This window comes from Sceloporus occidentalis, unplaced genomic scaffold, assembly GCF_023333645.1.
Source record: "Sceloporus occidentalis isolate IW3139 unplaced genomic scaffold, rSceOcc1.0.p SCAF_10, whole genome shotgun sequence".
NCBI classification, from domain to species: domain Eukaryota; kingdom Metazoa; phylum Chordata; class Lepidosauria; order Squamata; family Phrynosomatidae; genus Sceloporus; species Sceloporus occidentalis.
Window position 1 is genome coordinate 2,935,857 of NW_028316990.1, and position 17,368 is coordinate 2,953,224.

At 39.9% G+C, this 17,368-nt stretch overlaps 1 long non-coding RNA gene across 1 annotated transcript; it reads left to right on the forward strand.

Moving 5' to 3' along the window:
• The first annotated feature begins 2,482 nt into the window (after positions 1–2,482).
• On the forward strand, positions 2,483–15,863 carry LOC149305745 (uncharacterized). The gene is made up of 5 exons (XR_016282447.1): positions 2,483–2,541; positions 3,294–3,372; positions 7,935–8,084; positions 10,589–10,730; positions 15,754–15,863. It is a non-coding gene; the product is annotated as an uncharacterized LOC149305745 (long non-coding RNA).
• Positions 15,864–17,368: the final 1,505 nt, after the last annotated feature.

The window sequence follows — 17,368 nt, forward strand, 5'->3', positions numbered from 1 at the left end:
TTTGGAGACTAACTGAAAGAGGGACGTTGGTATCATGAGCTTTCGTAGACTTAAGCCTGCTTCTTCAGATGCATGGCTCAAATATGAAAGCTCATGCTACCATCTTCTTTCTTTCCATTAGTTTCAAAGGTGCTGCAAGATCCCTTTGCATACTGACTTACCAGACTAACACGGCTGCCTTTGAACTCTCAAGGAAAGGCTGGGGTAATAAAGTGAAGCAAAACAACCACTCCAAAATGAACCTTCAGTGCGCCAAGGTTAAGAATTCTAAGTACTCCTCCTCCCTAAACTGCAAATCCCAGGATTCCCTTATGATGGAACCATGACCGTTAAAATGGAATTATAGTGCTATGTTTGTAGAATGTGAAAAGTTTCTGTAGGATGCAGCCATGGTAGTTAAAGTGAGGTTAAGGTGCTATAAATGTGTGCTGTGAAAGATGTCTGGAAAATGTTCTAGAAGAGTTTACGCCTGACCTTGTGCTAGCACCTGTGGCTGGCATCTTCAGAGAATGCTGGCATGGAAGTGATATAAGATTATGTGGATTGAGTCTCTGCAATGGTTTATTCATATGTATAAGTCCTTCTTTCATGCAACCATCCAGTGATGTGTATAGCGTGCATGTGTGAAACAATACAAAAATATTGAGAGGAGTCAGTTATCTATTCAGTTTTAAGTTATGATGTATGTCCATGTATCAAATAGTTTAGATGTATATGGGCTGTCCTGACAGCGGTAGAATGAGCAAGTGTTAAATATTATAAAGGATTTGAACCTTAATGGAATTCCAGCTCATAAAACAAATTCAGAGCAGAAAACAGCATGAATCTTGCAGGTACGTTGTCCAGGCAGAGAAATGTGGCTGCAGATACAGCTGCATGTTCAATTATTCTTCATGATGCATGTTCCATGCCACAGAGACTGAGAGTGAAAGAGGCATGATGAAGGCTGCGACTCTGAGCAAATTTTGATGGTGCAGAAAGAGACGATGGAGAGGTAAGATCCAAGCAGGCCTTTTAGTGAAAACACAATGTGTACATGAGATAGGGGGGAAATACATGAACTTTGAGATGAAAGTATTTACAAAAGAGGAAGGAAAAGGGAGCTTGGGAGCATGTAATTGTGCCAGCTCCCAAATTTAAAGCGTCTTTCAGTGGTTTTCCTCCTCCCTCACTGAGATGAGCCACACATCTGCTGCTGTTTCTCCTCTTCCTCACAATCTCACCTGTTTACTGCTGCTAGCACAAGAGCCAGTGAGCAAGTAGGCCATAGTACCTTGACCATAATCTGGTCCAGGGCAATAGATTAGGATTGCCATGTGAAATGAGAGAGAAGTCTGCTGTCTTTTTAATGGTTGTGTAGAAAAGGGAATTGTAGAACATGTTGCTCATAAGAAACAATTGCTGAAATTCTCTCTTCTACACAGCCCTATTAGAATGAGTCTGAGACCAAGTCAAGCCTGAACTCTCCATAGAAGTCAAAATAACTAAAGAGAGATCACTCCCTCATTTCAGCTGGCAACCCTACTAAAATCAGAATTATCCGGGTCATAGTATTTTCATAGTATTTCTATGGTTATGAAAGTGGGGCAGTGAAGAAAGCTGTCAGAAATGGAAATTAATTGAAATGTGCTGGAGGAGAGTACCATGGACTGATGTTTCACCAGCATCGGTGGCTGGCATCTCTGAAGATGCCAGCCACCGATGCTGGTGAAATGTCAGGAATAAACTCTTCCAAAACACAGCCGCATAGCCCAAAACCCCTACAAAAAACTATTTCAAAGACTTTCTTTTCTAGATTACTTCCAAGTCTACAAAAGCTTATGCTACAACTTCTTTCACAGTTAGTCTCAAAAGGTCCTGCAAGATCCCTTTGAACACTGATATTCCAGACTAACATGGCTATGGCTATGAATTGTATCCCCTTCTGAGATGCTACTATACTTTATGTATATCATGAAACAACAGGACTCATTAGAAAAGACAATGGTGCTTGGAAGAGGTGGAGGCGGTAGGAAAAGAGGAAGATCACTTTGCAGATGGATTGTCTCAATCAAGGAAGCCACTACTCTGAGTACCAGAGATCCTGGAGGTTTTTCCACATATGCATGTGCTTTCAAGCCATCTGTCAATGTATGGTAACCGCATGAATTTCATAGGGTTTTCTTAGGCAAGGAATACTCAAGAGGTGGTATTGCCAGCCCTTACATTGGAAATATAACCTACTGCACCTGCTATTTATTGCAGGGTTACCATATTTAAGTCAACATGAAGGCATTTAGCATCAACAAACCCTATTAGAGATGGATGAATAAGCAAGTGAAGTGGTGAAAAAGAGCAGGAATTTTTGTCGGTGGGGCCGCTGGTTGGATTTAGGTCCTTAGATCCAAACTAAGAGCCTAAGTCACCAGAATCATCAATCATTTCCCTCAACTTTTCTTTCTGATTATTCCTTTTGCGTGTTTGCCTTTATTTCCTTTCATAGCCATCTAACCCATTGTGATTTCTTACGCTGGTATTCAAAAGATGCTTCAGTCACTGAATGTAAGTAAATCTTTCAAATTTCATTCTTTTTTCTTCTTTTTTGTAAAATGCTGAAGGTGAATGATTTCCACTGCTTTTCTTTTCCTTTAGAAAAAGGCTGAAGAAATTGCAGCTCCTCTGTCCTTTGTAATCTACTTTACTGATTCATACTAATGTCTGCCTACCGCACTTTTGGAGGAAAACATCCACCTCTTCTTTTCCTGTACTCACCAACTCAGTGTTTAAATGTAAACATGTACACACAGAAAGAGATCTCTTATACATTTCTTCTGCTCTAGGATGCAAAGCAATATATGCATGTATGAAGACTGTTGAAGCCTAAACAATATTGAAAGTAGAATGCATGCCTGGCCAGCTTAGAGTTGCCAGGTAAAAGAAGGGATGGTGCTCCTGCCCCTTTAATGGTGGCGTAAAAGAGGAAATTTCACTTGGCAACCTTAATTGACAGCACAAAACCATTTTGTACCAGTTCTATCTTCCCTCTTTTGCTCACACACAAACACACACCACATACATTTTGGTGAAACTTAAAGAGAACACCAAATTTTGCCATGCATTTTGCTTTGAATTAGGCATTCGTTTGGGACTTCCTGGCGAATTATGGTCATTGGATCAGATTTCCTTGCCTCCCAGTCTACCGTCCTCCATAAATAGTTTAGTTACCCTCACTCTTCCTTCATTTGCCCTCAGTTGTCATACTGCCTATGTATTGTTATGGTGTCATCCTATTCACATCTATGTAATTCATCCAGAAAAGAAGAAAAAGGAAACTTGGAGACTTGGAGGCGGTAGCATTGAAGGAGCAACAGCTTGGAGAAACAGTGACTGAAGGTGTGTTTGTGTGTACGTGTGTGTTTTTAAGCTGAATAATGTATATTAGAAGTATTGCTGTGTAAAATTGTCACTCAAGGAGAGTGACTCATTTTTAATGCAAATGTTGAAAGTGAAAGATAATTAACTCACCTCTTCTGTTTTTCTATGTTTGTGAGATTTATGGCTTGGATTACAAATATGTTGGTTGGAAATGGAGAGCAATAATGCCTGCACTGAAGACTAATACAATTACATCCAAAATCCACAAAACAGTGAAACATCAGAAACAAACTCTTCTAGAACCTGGCCACATAGCCTCAAAAAACCCACAAAAACCTATAGTGATACCTTTATTGGATCAATAAAAATGCATAATATAAATATTGCAAACTTTCAAAGCTCCACTGGTTCCTTCATCGGGCAAAAGTGTTAAAAATCATACAGAAAGAGGGGGGGAAATGCCAATATTAGTCATAGGTTTGCATTTTGTTAAGATGCTGTGGTGGCTGTTGGCAACAATTTTGGATGTTGGTTTATTTTACTATGTGGCCAATATGGCTACCCCTGGATATGTGCCCTGAAAACTGTGTGCTTGCAGGGAGCAGCAATAGCAGAGACAAATAGTTAGAGAAGGATAGGCAACTATGGGGAGATACAAACTGGCAGTAAGGGGTGGCGAGATGTCACCCCTTTCTGCCCCGATGGGGACCACACCAACCAAACAGTGCAGCCTCCAGGAGGCTTATAAAGAACCCACTCCTGGTAAGGGTTTCTTAGGGTGCGCATGGGGCGCCATTGGTGCGCTCATGTGCCATGATGATGTCCACATGGTGCAGCACTGTTTGAGCACTACACCACACAGCTGTCATCATGGTATGCCCCGTCTGTACTGGGGCATGCCAAGATGGCACCCAGGGTGCGTGATTGGGCTGCTGACCATTGCATTCCTAGTTCGGGTCGAGGCCGGTGCAAAGTGCCAGTGTTTACTGGCCCTATAACAGGTAGAAGGGCCAGGATTCTGCCCTTGAAACGATCAGGGGCTACACAGAGTACCTCCAATCCATCCCCCCAAAGTTACTGAAAGACCACTGCTAGTTTGGAAAACATGAAAGTTTATTTATTATATTTTCCATTATGAGATGAGTGCTTTATTCTTTGCAACTAGACTAATTAAACCAAACTGTTTTTGTACCATGAATGCAATACTCCTAGCAAGGATAGGTTTTATAATAGGTTACCTTGAGGAATAAATAACATTTTTAAAAAAAGAAAGAAAAAGTAAAGAGCACCCTCCAGATATCACACATAAATCACTTGAATCAATCAACGGTTTAAATGTTTCTCCTCACTGGCAGCAAAATGCCAACAGATTCAAATAATTAAGTTTCATTCCAGTCTCTGCTGCCATATTTCTCTCACTCCCACCACCAAACCCAAGTAGAATACATGCCACCGACTGGTTGTGTGAAATGGCTGTCATGAGGGCAAATTATAGATGCTCTTCTCACATTTTTATATGCCTACAAGTGTTTAATTTGCACATGGTAGCTAATTAAAAACTAAGGCCTAAATCCAATCGTTAGGCCTAATAGGAATAGACTCACGAAATCAATAGAACTTGCATAAGTGTTAACTTACTAAGCTCCCATTGATTCATTGGGTCTATTCTTCTGTGTTACCTACTACTGTCGTTGGGACTAACAATTAGATTTGGATTATAAACTGTCTTATTAAATAAAAAAAAAGGCCCTATCTAGTCTAGGCTTCTCCAAACTATTACCTTGAGTTATTTAGGGTTGCCCCTCACATCATCCCTAACAGCTAGCCCAACTAAATGGGGCTGTTGGGAATTGTTCTCCAGAACATCTTGATGTGGGAAGGTTGATGAAGTTCAAAATTCTGGTTGTGAACAACAGCCTTTGGGAAATTCACAAGTCAGGAACGAGAGCTGGACCTAAATTCAGTTGCTAGCTTCAGCTCGAGTAGACCTGTGACATCAGTTGGATTTCCATAAGTGTTGACTATCCCGTGGCTACTTCCTCCCCATTTGCTTTTGCATGTGTTTTTCCCAGTCTAAAGGGTTGAAATGGCTCTCCTAAGTCACTGGGTGTGAGAGCTTTATACCAGAAAATGCTAGTACAGTGGTCTCTCCACATCCAGTGGGGTTAGGGGTGAAAGACCCCTGTAAATGTGGAAAACCCATATATAAAAAACCCACTATTCTTTTTACCTAAGGGGACACTTCTGTAGCAATCTCCAGATCTTCCAGTGCAACTCTATGGTCAACATCTGCCAGAAGTTGATTATAGAATCATGCTGAATAACCTACAAATGCCTAGAGAAGTGTTCTCTCTGGGAATTTCTTGGTTCTCTATCACAACTCTATGGTCAACTTCTGGCAGAGTTGCGCTGGAGGACCTAGAGATTCCTAGAGGTAACATATTAATCAATTCACAAATAATCGAATCTGCAAAATGTGGCAGGCCAATTGTATTTTTTTTTTTAATGATTCTACACTTTTGCCTTGGCCCAGCCTGGGATTTGACTCCTGGGAACATTTCTGAAATCAAATGCAAATTGTCTTGGGCTGAAAGAAATTCCCCATCTCTTGTTTTCACAAGAGACACAGTGGACTGAACTAGGGTCCTTCTCTATGCAAAACATGTGCTCTGCTATTGCACTGTGGTCCCTCATCATGCACTTATTTGTGCTATCAATTGAATAGGAAGCAGAAACTACACAATGTGAGGTCGGGTGAATGTCCTAAAAGCACCAGATCTCATCAGATCTTGGAAGCTAAGCAGGGTCAACCCTGGTTAGTACTTGGATGGGAGGCTCCAACAAATAGCAGGTGCTATAGGCTATATTTGAGAGGAAGGGACTGGCAAAACCACCTCTAACTAGGATTCCTTGCTTAAGAAACCCCTATGAAATTTATGAGGTCACCATAAATCGACAGGCAACTTGAAGGCATATATACACAGAGAGAGTTATATATCTCCCTGCAAAACCACTCTTCCCAAGATGGTTAAAATCACACTAAATTTTAATAACAAGATCACATTTTCAGTGAATTGCTCAAGAACAATGGAGGTAATAATAAACATGCCTCTTTATAGGCCATGCAAATATTTGATCTCTCAGACTTTAAGTATTCTTATTTCCTTAGCAGCAAATGGCACTGGTTTTCTGAGAAGGGAAAGAAATTTGGGGGGTGGAACCCCACTGAGAAATGATATTATGGAACATGCATCTATTGCCACCACTGGTAAAAACATAATACTGCTACTTACTACTGTTAGAGTCTGCCTTGTCTAATTGGATCTATCCATAACTTAAAGCAGAGCAAGGGGAGTTAATTTTTAAAGGAATTAGTTGTGGTTATAGTTATAAGTAACATTACTTAATGTTGAGGCAACTCTTTACTTGTCCTTTTCTCAAAGTGATTCGACCACGTTCTTGTGAAAGGCAGAATTCATAAATAAATATTTAATTTACCTTTAAAATCTAAATGCTACAGGCCTTTATTGCAAAACACACCTTGTTGGCATCTAAACACAACAAACAACTAGGCACTGCACAAGATAAACTTGAAGGATCAGATCTTCCTTCACCATTTAGTGAGGTCACAACCTTTTAACTTGAAAAATCATGAAAAGTTACAGTTTTCCAGAAAAAGACGGTGTAATGGCATTACAGTGTTGTGTCAGTTTCTCAGTACTTTAGTTGCCATTTTTCTGTCTTTAGGAGTCTTTGGGGACTGGTTGCTTGGTGAAGTAGATAGGGTGCATCTACACTGTAGAAATGATGCAGTTTGGCACCCCTTTTAAGTGCCGTAGCTCCATCTTATGGAGCACTTAAAGTGGTGTCAAAGTGGATTATTTCTACAGTGTAGAAGCAACCTTAGAATGTACCAATAAGCTCTAATCTACTTTTATGAACTACTATTTCCATGGTACCATTAGTGCCTATATGCATTACTGCAGTAATATTCTTTGTTCTTCTAGATCAGTGGTCTCCAAACTGAGATCTTTAAGGGATTTTGGCCTTCAGCTCCCAGAATCCCACACTATTGGCCAGCATGACTGAGGCTTCTGGAAGCTGAAATCCCAAATCTCTTAAATGGCACAGTTTGGGGACCGCTGTTCTAGATTTCTTGGACTTCAGGTCCCAGATCTTCAATGGCATGGCCATTGGTCAAATATTCTGGGAGCTGATCAAAAACATCCAAAGCACCAAAGGCTGACAAACACTGCTCTGCGGAATTAATCCTCATTCTCTCTCTTCAAGGCAGTTTGGTACTTTCTAAGTACTTCACCAAACTGCAGACCCCAGGAGCTGTGACAATTAAAGGAAATGAATTAAATGTAGGTAACCAGGTCTGGTGTAGGAGTCATGGAATCCGAATCTATTTTGGATGGGTTTGGAATCAGCAGCAATGTATCAATTCCAATTTCAGCTTCAATATAAAAATGTATAGTATTGTGACAATATATGGTAAATATGCCATTTGATACTTATATTTAATCAGATCTGCATATTTTATGGTCTAAAGATTTATGTTCTATTGGTCTATGTAGCGTGATGATTCACATGACGGAGATGAAATGCCTTGTGCCAACTTGGCCACTGAACCCACTGAGTGAATTTGGGCAAATCACACTCTCTCAGCCTCAGAGGAAGGCAATGGCTAACCTCCTCTGAACAAAACTCGCCAAGAAAACCCCATGGTAAGTTGTCCTTAGGGTCACCATAAGTTGGAAATAACTTGAAAGCACACAATATGCAAATAGCCCAATTTACTACTTGTTACTGATTAAGATGTGTTTGACATTTATGAAGAGATCAAGTTGGGGGGGGGGAATGAGTTTGGTGTACCGACTCCACAACCTTGCAAGTAACTCAAGCTAATTGCAAGTAGCAAGGTGTATAAGGAAAGTATTGCGCAGTGAAAAGTCTCCTCTTTTTTTCCAGACCATTTATATAAGGACCCTTGCCTGCCTGGCATGTAAAGTCCCTTTGCTTTCTAGCAGGTGCACATCCCATTTCAGAGTTAAACCTCTGACTTTCCACAGTACTTGACTGGAGTGGGACATACCCTCTTTTTCTGGAACCGTTTCAAGTCTTCCCTCTGCCCACCCACCCCCTTCCTTGCATTTCAGCCACCTGTTTGGCGAGTTCATACTCCAAAGGAGATCTATGCAATTAGAAACAAGGAAATGAAAATAAATGACCTTGTTTGTTATTTGTAACAAAGGGACTCTGCAAAATTAATCCAGCAAAGCTTGACCTCACGACCCGAAAGAAAGAGGGGGGGAAGAAAACCCACCTATTCCTTTGTGACCATCTGACAATACTCTGGCAGCAAAGCATTGTAGAGCCTCTCTCCCTCTTTATGATGGATATTTGAGGAGCATATTCAAAATATTAAATGTTTGGTGAATTAGATTGAAGAATTTGCATGAAAAAAGCATGTCCAGGCAAAGTCAAGTGAGCTGCGATGGAGATGATTCAGAGGCCGAGAAAATGAAGGTTACGTAACCCTTCGTTCCTGCGCATGGCTCTGTTTATTAATTTTATCACAAGTTTGCACACTGGGGAACCAAATTGTCTAGAGAAGGCTCAGAAAAGGAAAAAATCCAATCTCCTTGATAGCTGCGCTAAGACTGGGTTTATTTCTGAGCATCCTTTAGACTTGTCTATATCTTTTCTCTGGTTTTCATTAAAAGCCTCTTTTAATTTCAGTGCTTAAACGTAAGTAGTTTCAGGTCACAATGCCATGGTACTTGGCAGGACAGTCCTGTGAATGTCACGAGATATCTTTGCAAACATTATAAAACTGTAGGTTGGGTGGGCAAAGCGAGTTTTGCATGCATCCTCCGAGGCTGTTTTTGTAGCCCCCAGGGGATTCAATATACATTGCAAGGGGACACTGGGGGAGAGAGATCCAGAGGGTCAGGAAAGGAGGCACAAACTTGCAAAAATCCTACCATCCCAGTTGTGGGAAACTCCATTGGGTTTTTTTTTTGGGGGGGGGGGGGGGTTGCTGAACAAAAAAGCACACTGGCAGCAAACTAAGCACTGTATATACTCATATATAAGTCTAGAAATTTAGGTCAAAAAATTGACCCAAAAAACATGAACTGACTTATCCATGGGTCAATGTGAGTACTGTACTTTAACTCTTATTTTAAGAAGAACCATCCCCTGATGAAAGGAAAGAATATAATCTGTACTGGAAGCACTGACTGCCCTCTATTCTCTCATTCATCCACAGTTTATGCTTGCTGGAATTTTGTAAGTTCTTTGGCACTGTTTACCTTTGATTCATCCTTTACATCATTTGTTAGATGCTCCTAAGTTTTATCCTCGACTTATTCATAGGTCATATCAAAATCCATAATTTTGGTCCCAAAACCTGCCCTTGACCTATACATGAGGTCGACTTATATATACAGTATGTTTTGCATCCAAAGGCCTGCCTTTCTGCCAGCATGTCTCTGACAGGAGGCAGTTTGCCCTTAAAGGGATATACTTAATGTCAGGATAAAGAAAGTAGCCCCTGGGGTCCCCACGGCTACTTTTAAGCCCCCAAAGGGCCCTGGTTCCCAACCTAATGTTTTTTAATATTTGTCTCATGTTGTTGTTACTCTAGCTTTTTCCAAATTGAAATCATTACAATATAGAATCACAGAGCTGGAAGGGGCCTTGTGGGCCATTGAGTCTAACCCCCTGCTCAGTGCAGGATACAAAGAGTCAACATTATAAGACAGAATTAAACTAATAACAATATTAAAGCAATTTAAAACATGCACTTAAAAATGGTAAAAAGCAGTTAAAAGGCAATGCAGTTTAAAACCAAGGCAGTACCCTCTTAAGAGTCCTTTCTCCAAAAACCTTCAGTCCTAAAAGCTTATAGGAGTAGTAATTTTTAAACAAGTATTTTAAACAAGCCATTGGAAGGACTGCAAGAAGGGAACCATTCCAGTCTGGAACTCTAGATGGAGTTCCAGTTCCAAAGCCTAGGGGCAATAACTGAAAAGGCCCTACTTTGTGAACCCTCCAACCTTAGCTGCAAAGGGAGTAGGACTAAAAATAGGATCTCTCCTGAAGATCTCAGGGTCCAGGCAGGCTCTTGTGAGGTCAAACAGTTTGTCAGTTAGTGTAGGACATAACCAGCTCTGTGAATTGTGTGTGAAAACAAACCACTATCCTACTTTTCTTTGTATTACAGCTCCCAGGTACAATTCAAAGTTCTGGTTAGGACCTATAAAGCAATATATGGCTTAAGTCCAGCCTATCTGACCCCACATGAATCTTCCTGGACTCTGAAAGCCTCAGGAGATACCTTCCTTTCAATTCTACTCCCTTTGCAGGTAAGATTGGAGGATATACCAAACAGGGCCTTTTCAATGGCCTTTATCACACACAGGCAAATTGATTAAACCCCATGCAGAAATGGGATTTAAGAGTCTGCAAAACACTCACAAAAGCAGGTTGTTTTTCAGAGGCATTGATGTCAATGGGAAATAAAGCGACATGAATCAGAATGGAAAGTTGACAAAACCCCTCCTTTTTACTTTTGGAAGTTCCCCAAAAGTAAAAAGGAGTGGGTTTTGTCAACTTTCCATTCAGACTAATGTCGTGTCATTTCTCATTGATACCAACGTTGTTTTAATAACTACCCGCTTTTAAGAATGTATGAAGCTAAGAATATGGAAATACTATCTGTATTAGTGAGAGGGAAATCTAAAGAATGTTACGAAAAAGAATGGAAATGTCTCTGTTTATTTAAAGAAAAAACAATGAAGGATAAGAAATAGTGTAGGTTTGATTCTATTCCTGCTAATAAAATTCAACTTATTGCACATTTAGGTTCATAAAACAAAATATATACATTTATATACAAATAATGAAAAATAGAAATACATTTGTTTTTTCCATGGTTTTTTTATTTGGAAACTCAGTTTGTTGATATGGAGAACTAATTAATTAAAGGGGAGAAAGGGGGACTCATTTGAAGTTATGACGACGTAGGTTTATATAATGGCAAAGGAAGACTCAGTAGATAGTAGGAAAAACTACCCGCTTTTGCAGTTTATTTTTACTTTCTGTTCAGTTTAACCCCAAACATCATGTGAAAAACAACCCACTTTAAATCCAGTTTCTGCCCAGGATCTGTCCTGTGTGATAAAGTCCTGTGACTGCTCCTAGGCTTTGGAAGTAGAACTTCCTCTAGAGTTCCAGTTCTAGGCTAGAATGGCACTGGCCATGATGGCTGGCAGAGTCTCAGAGTTGTAATCCCCAAAAGTAACTTCTCTTATGCTCTGAATGACACACTTAAATGTTCTGTTTCTCACATTTGTCCCTTACATTTTACAGTATGTGGTATGTTGCAGTTGCCTTCATAAAATTGCTGTGCATTTATTCTTGGCTTCTGTATATGTTCCAGGTCTCCTTAGGTCATGATTCTTTGTTCCTTGTTGCAGAGAAGCTCAGCCAGCCTTGTAACATTTATCTTAACAATTCCCATTGGTGTTCTCTCCAGTCCTGAGATGTGCCTTCTCAATTTCCTCTTTTCTAAAGAATACAGAGCTGGTTCCTGTAACCTTCATGAATAACCAAGATATTTCTGTCCTATTCAGACCTAGATGTTTCTCTCATTGCACCTTTTCTGTTTGCATGAGGTCCTCTCCATAATAAAGTAACCAAAACCTCATGACAGTCTTTGTCAGTACGGGCAGCAAAATGTCATGCTGTGCTAATGCTTTCCTGTTTGATATTTCTGTCCTCAGAAGTTTGAGTTTTATCTCATTAAGACCAACGCTATGGTTTTCCATTGTGTCCTCAATGATCTCCCAACTTCTCCCCATCTCCTTTTTAAAACAGCAATGGTTACTGCTTTGAAAGCCCTGTTTTATTTTACTTGGTTTTGCTCTAAGCAGGACTTTCCTGCTGTTGCTCAATTTTCTCCCTGATTAATGTTTACAGTCACTTTTTCCATTGCTGAAGTCAAGATTACAGGCCTACAGGGTTTCAAATATGCCTTCCATCTCTTCTTAAATAGAGGTTATTGTCAATCCATCTGTACGGTCATTCTTGGCAGAGGGGTTAAACATAGCTATCATATCAGAATCCACACAGAATGCTAAAAGGTTATTAATGCAGAAGATTAGGCAGGGCAACTACACTCTACCAAACATGCCCTAGATCTGTCAGATGACATTCAACACTTGGGTAAGGAAAACAATGCCTGGATTCCCTGTGCCTCATTTTATAAGTAAAGCAAGGTAAGAAGTAGGGTTGTATTGGAGGGAAAAAGATCATTTTCACCCACTTTAAAACTGGTTGCTTTTTTCAGCTCTGGAATTGGGGACGTTGAGATAAAATTCTCTTAGGAGATAGAGAACTGAAGCACCTGTCAATTTTGTTTGCCCTCCTCTCCAAAAGTCCTGTTCTGAGCTATCTCCTGAATAAGAAAATTGATTGTAGGAAATTCAAAATGGCTTCCACCATCAAAAATGGATGCCTCCTCTGTCACATTGGCACATTTGGTCATGTACCTAAAGCTAAAATATGGTGGATCCAATTCTCACATGTGACACTGGAGGAAGGATGCTGGTGGGATAAAAAGGTATGATTAAAATTAAACCAAGCTCACATAAGAGCATGTCCATCTCTTTAAACAGGTTAATGCTCCATTTGCAAAGTGCGGTCAATCCTCATTTTCAGACAGAGCAAAAACACTTTGCACTGTAAATGCAAGAAGACAAATAGCAGGATGAGTCAGACAGCTACGCAAGCGAAGCCATTTGTTTCTTGTTAGTGAACAACGACAAATGGAAATGTTTGCCTAGTTTAGTTGTTCCTCTCCTTTAGCCTTCCAGAGTGGGTGTAAAGCTCACCTGGGCGAAAGGTCTTTCGGTTTGAAAGAGGTTTCATACATTTGTCATGAATGTTACATCCTAGGTTTGGTGCCATTCCTTGCTGCTGTGTAGGGATTATTGTACGGTCTTGCAGTTTAAATATTTTGCCATAAACTAAAGTTCTGGAATGGTGGGGCATGCATATTTTTAACTAACGTGTTAGTGATGATTATGTGTGTGTCAATTTCACTTTCTCATTTCGTTTGAATGCTTTCAGTGTAAAGATCTTTCTGTCTCAAATTATGAAGACATTTATGTATTTTGGTAAATTGTTGAAGCTGGACCAATATCCTGGATGGGGACATGGGTACACAGTGTTTCCTCTCTCTCTTCTCACAGGACTATCTCATATGACACTCCACACCCCACACACATTTAGTGGCCAGAAGAGAGTAGAGCCACTAAAGAATCATCTGGCTATGTTCCTGTAGCCAGATATACTATGAAGACATTGCCCTCTGGGATCTCCATAACATCTCTCCAAGAGGTCCTATTGTTCTGCATCTGGCGCTAAGGACATGACCAGATGCTTCTCCAATGGCTCTGACTTCCACTGGACAATAAATAGACAAGCACTGGGAAGAGTTGAAGGAGGAAGATGAGTTTTAAGATAGTGGGAAGTAGCTGTGCAAGAGAGGTAATGAATTCCTCCCTTGCAACAACCATAAAAAGAAATCTGTAAACATCAGTTGTACTTACACCTGTGTACTTGCACACTAATATGATGCCAGCTATCAGTTGTACTCCACCATCTGCACCTGCCAAGTTCAGTAGATGCATGCTGTGTTCTGGTCAGCATTCAGGAGCCCACAGAGCTGAGGGTCAAGAGACCAATATAGCAGGGTGCAACATCCAGGAAAATGCTGAATGCACCTTCTGATGTGATCTGAAACACAACTGAAGTGTTTTGTCTCTTTTGGCCAAGTGTGTACCCATACTACAATCGGCCTTTTGTATCCATGCATTCTTTATCCATAGATTCAAGCATCCACAGCTTTAAAATATCTAAAAATGTATAAATTCCCAAAAGCAAAACCTTGGCTTTGCCATTTTATATAAGGGACACCATTTTACTATGCAATTGGATTTAATGGGACTGGGGCATCCACAGATTCTGGTATCCACAGGGAGGTCCCCATGAGTAAAGTATTCAATGTCCTGTATAAATGAATCACTCAAGTTAGCTGTTTCCTACATTTTTTCACCTCTCAGATTCTTTTCACCCCAAATATGAAGAAATTTGCACGCGTTGGTAAATGCTCATCAAAACTGAACTGAAACAAAACCCCTTAATGTAATACTTTCAGCGCCATAAGAGACAAGACCTACCTTTTAGACTACAGACTCCATAATCCCCCACTGTGCTTGGGAGATTCTGAGTGTTGTAGCCTATACTGCACCAGGTAAGGCTTAGGCATACCTGTGACACTTGCCTCCTTCATTCATTCCCAACAGGGATTCATTCATCCGCTTGCAGAATGAACAGCCCGGATTAGGCACACGACATAAATTTCCATTATGTTAACGTTGCTTTAAAATATATTGTGCAGAGTGCTACAACAATCAAATTATCAATTATAATGTCTACTCCGAGTAGAAAAGTGTTGCAAAACAGAGAGCTGATTATGGCTCCAGTACTTCCAATCTGCATACTCATTGTTTAGTACAGGGAAAACAAATTATCTTGTGTTGGCCTCAGTTCAAATTTAATTAAATGAGTGCAAAGCAATTATAAGAAAGTACAATGGTGTAGTAATGAAAGGAAAATAACTCATTAACCTATTAATCTTTATTTATGTTCCTCTCAAATAAGTATGTAATTTCTTTATCACTGCATCCCATAAGAAATTGCAGGCTTTTCTGCAGCTCATGGGGTCTGGCTGTGCTAAAGATCATCGTACAACTCTACGCTTACTATTTATATACATTTGATTTCATGCCTTGGGTTATTTTTCTTCTTCTTCTTCTCCCTTTAGTGAGTTTGCTTTCAACCCATTTCCAACATATCTCTGTGATGTAGATTACAAAACTCTTCACATTGCTCTCCTCATCCCCTCCTCCTCTTCTCCTTGACACTTGTCAGTTCTGAAAGGTAAACCAGGCTCCAAACATTGGTATGCCTCCGTCACTGCATACTGGGAGGAAAACGCTCCCCAAACATCTGCTATGTAAGATAGTGTTACATTAAGACATAGGATGAAAGCATATTATTTTTAAGAGGACTTGACACAGCTATCACTTTCTAATCTTTCTAAACTGAAGGGGCATGACAACAAAACACCATTGCGTTCGAGGAGAGTGTTTAAGATGCTTAGAGCAAGTTCTCCAGAATAGCTTGATCTCTGTTCATGGGAGGGGGAATTGGGGGCCCTTAGATGTTATTTTTAAAGAAGGGTAGTAAGGTAAATGGTGGTTTGTTAGGTTGTATGTTGTTGTTTTTTAACTGTTTGATATTTCTAACCTAATGTTTCAGGTTTGGCTGCTGTTTTCTCCGAGGAGTCTTCCACACTTCAGTCCCAGTTTTTCTCCAGGTTAAACACACCCAACTCCCTATTGCTCCCCAGATGGCATGGTTTCCATGGTCCAAGGAGAAAAACAATTTGCACTCAATGAAGCAGGGAGAGGTGAGACAAGAAGGGGAATCTTTCACTTCCCTGTAGGATCAGGCAAAAGTAAGCTGCTGTATCATCTGCTAACTTGTATGTTCTTCCTCAATAAAACGTTTGCAATCTTGACCACACTCTGATGTTGTTTGCCCACATGTATCCCATTTTTCATCTGTGAAATCCTGGAGGATGTTGTATAACATTGTTGACAACAGTTCTTTAGAGGTCCAGTTGAACTTTCATACATGAAACCCTTGGTCTAAATAATTATGCACTACAAAACCTTAATGAGGCCAAATCTTCCATTCATCTAATGGATACTTTGCCTGCATTTTCCCCTGTTTCCAGTGACCATGTTTTAACAGAAATAGTGCAAGAGAAGATCAAGGCAGTTTGAACCTTACATGGAAAAAATGTTGTATTAAAATGATGATATAAATGAGGAACTGACTTGCAGTAGAAATGAATAAAGTAATTAAATGTGGGTCTTGGGGAGATTTCCTCACCAACAAAACATAAGAATGAAAGATGTTTCTGAAGTATCTTTCAAAATTCCCCACCCTCAAAAAATTGCACCAATATAGATATTTAACTTGCATTCAAATGCTAAGGAAAATCAAGGTCTCTGCGCATTAACTTGATGATAAAGTTAAAGGACCTATCTTCTCAAACAGAAGGGATGCCTTGGGGCATCAAATAGTATTCTAAAATTCTTTATTAATTTTAATATGCCCACAAGCCTTCCAAGCGGCATAGAGATTTGGAAACAAGGAAAATTAGCACAAAAACATAATGAAACAATCGATAAAAACTAACAAAAACTAGCAAGCAAAGTGCAGTTTTTTACAAGTCAATTAAAAACTACACCAAGAGCCAGAGCTGAACGGGGGAAAAAGTCATTCAATGGCAAAAGCCCAATGAAATGCAGCCACATGCCAGAAACCTTGTAGTTTAATATTTTGTGCATAAAAAGCTGTGTATATGACAGAGAGAGGCAATGAATTAGAAAGCTCTTATTGGAAAAGACGGAAAAGAAATCATTTGCAAAATGAACCCCGATTCAGTGGGTTTGAGTATTATTATTTTTTGTTTTTAAAGTAATTAACAAATTCTCTAAAAAGGCAATCCCTATTGGTGAGGGATTTTTAATGAATTAATTGCAATACAAAATTATGAAATATTATAACACATTAATTACAACACATTGTTATAATTGTAAGCTATACTTGAGAGAGCAGACAGGCCAAAATAAAGCTGCTTTGGGTCACTTTGGAGCAATGTAGTTTAAATGATGCATGTGTCCTAAGAGGCCAAAAGCCATGCCAAAGCCATGCTCCAGTCCTAAGGACCAGAGCGCAGTTTTGGAGCAGCTTCTGGCCTCTTAAGATGCATGTGTCATTTAAAGAGCATACCTCCAAAGTGACCCCAAGCAGCTTTATTTTGGCCTGTCTTTTTGGGCCCTGAGTCACATTCTCTCAGCCT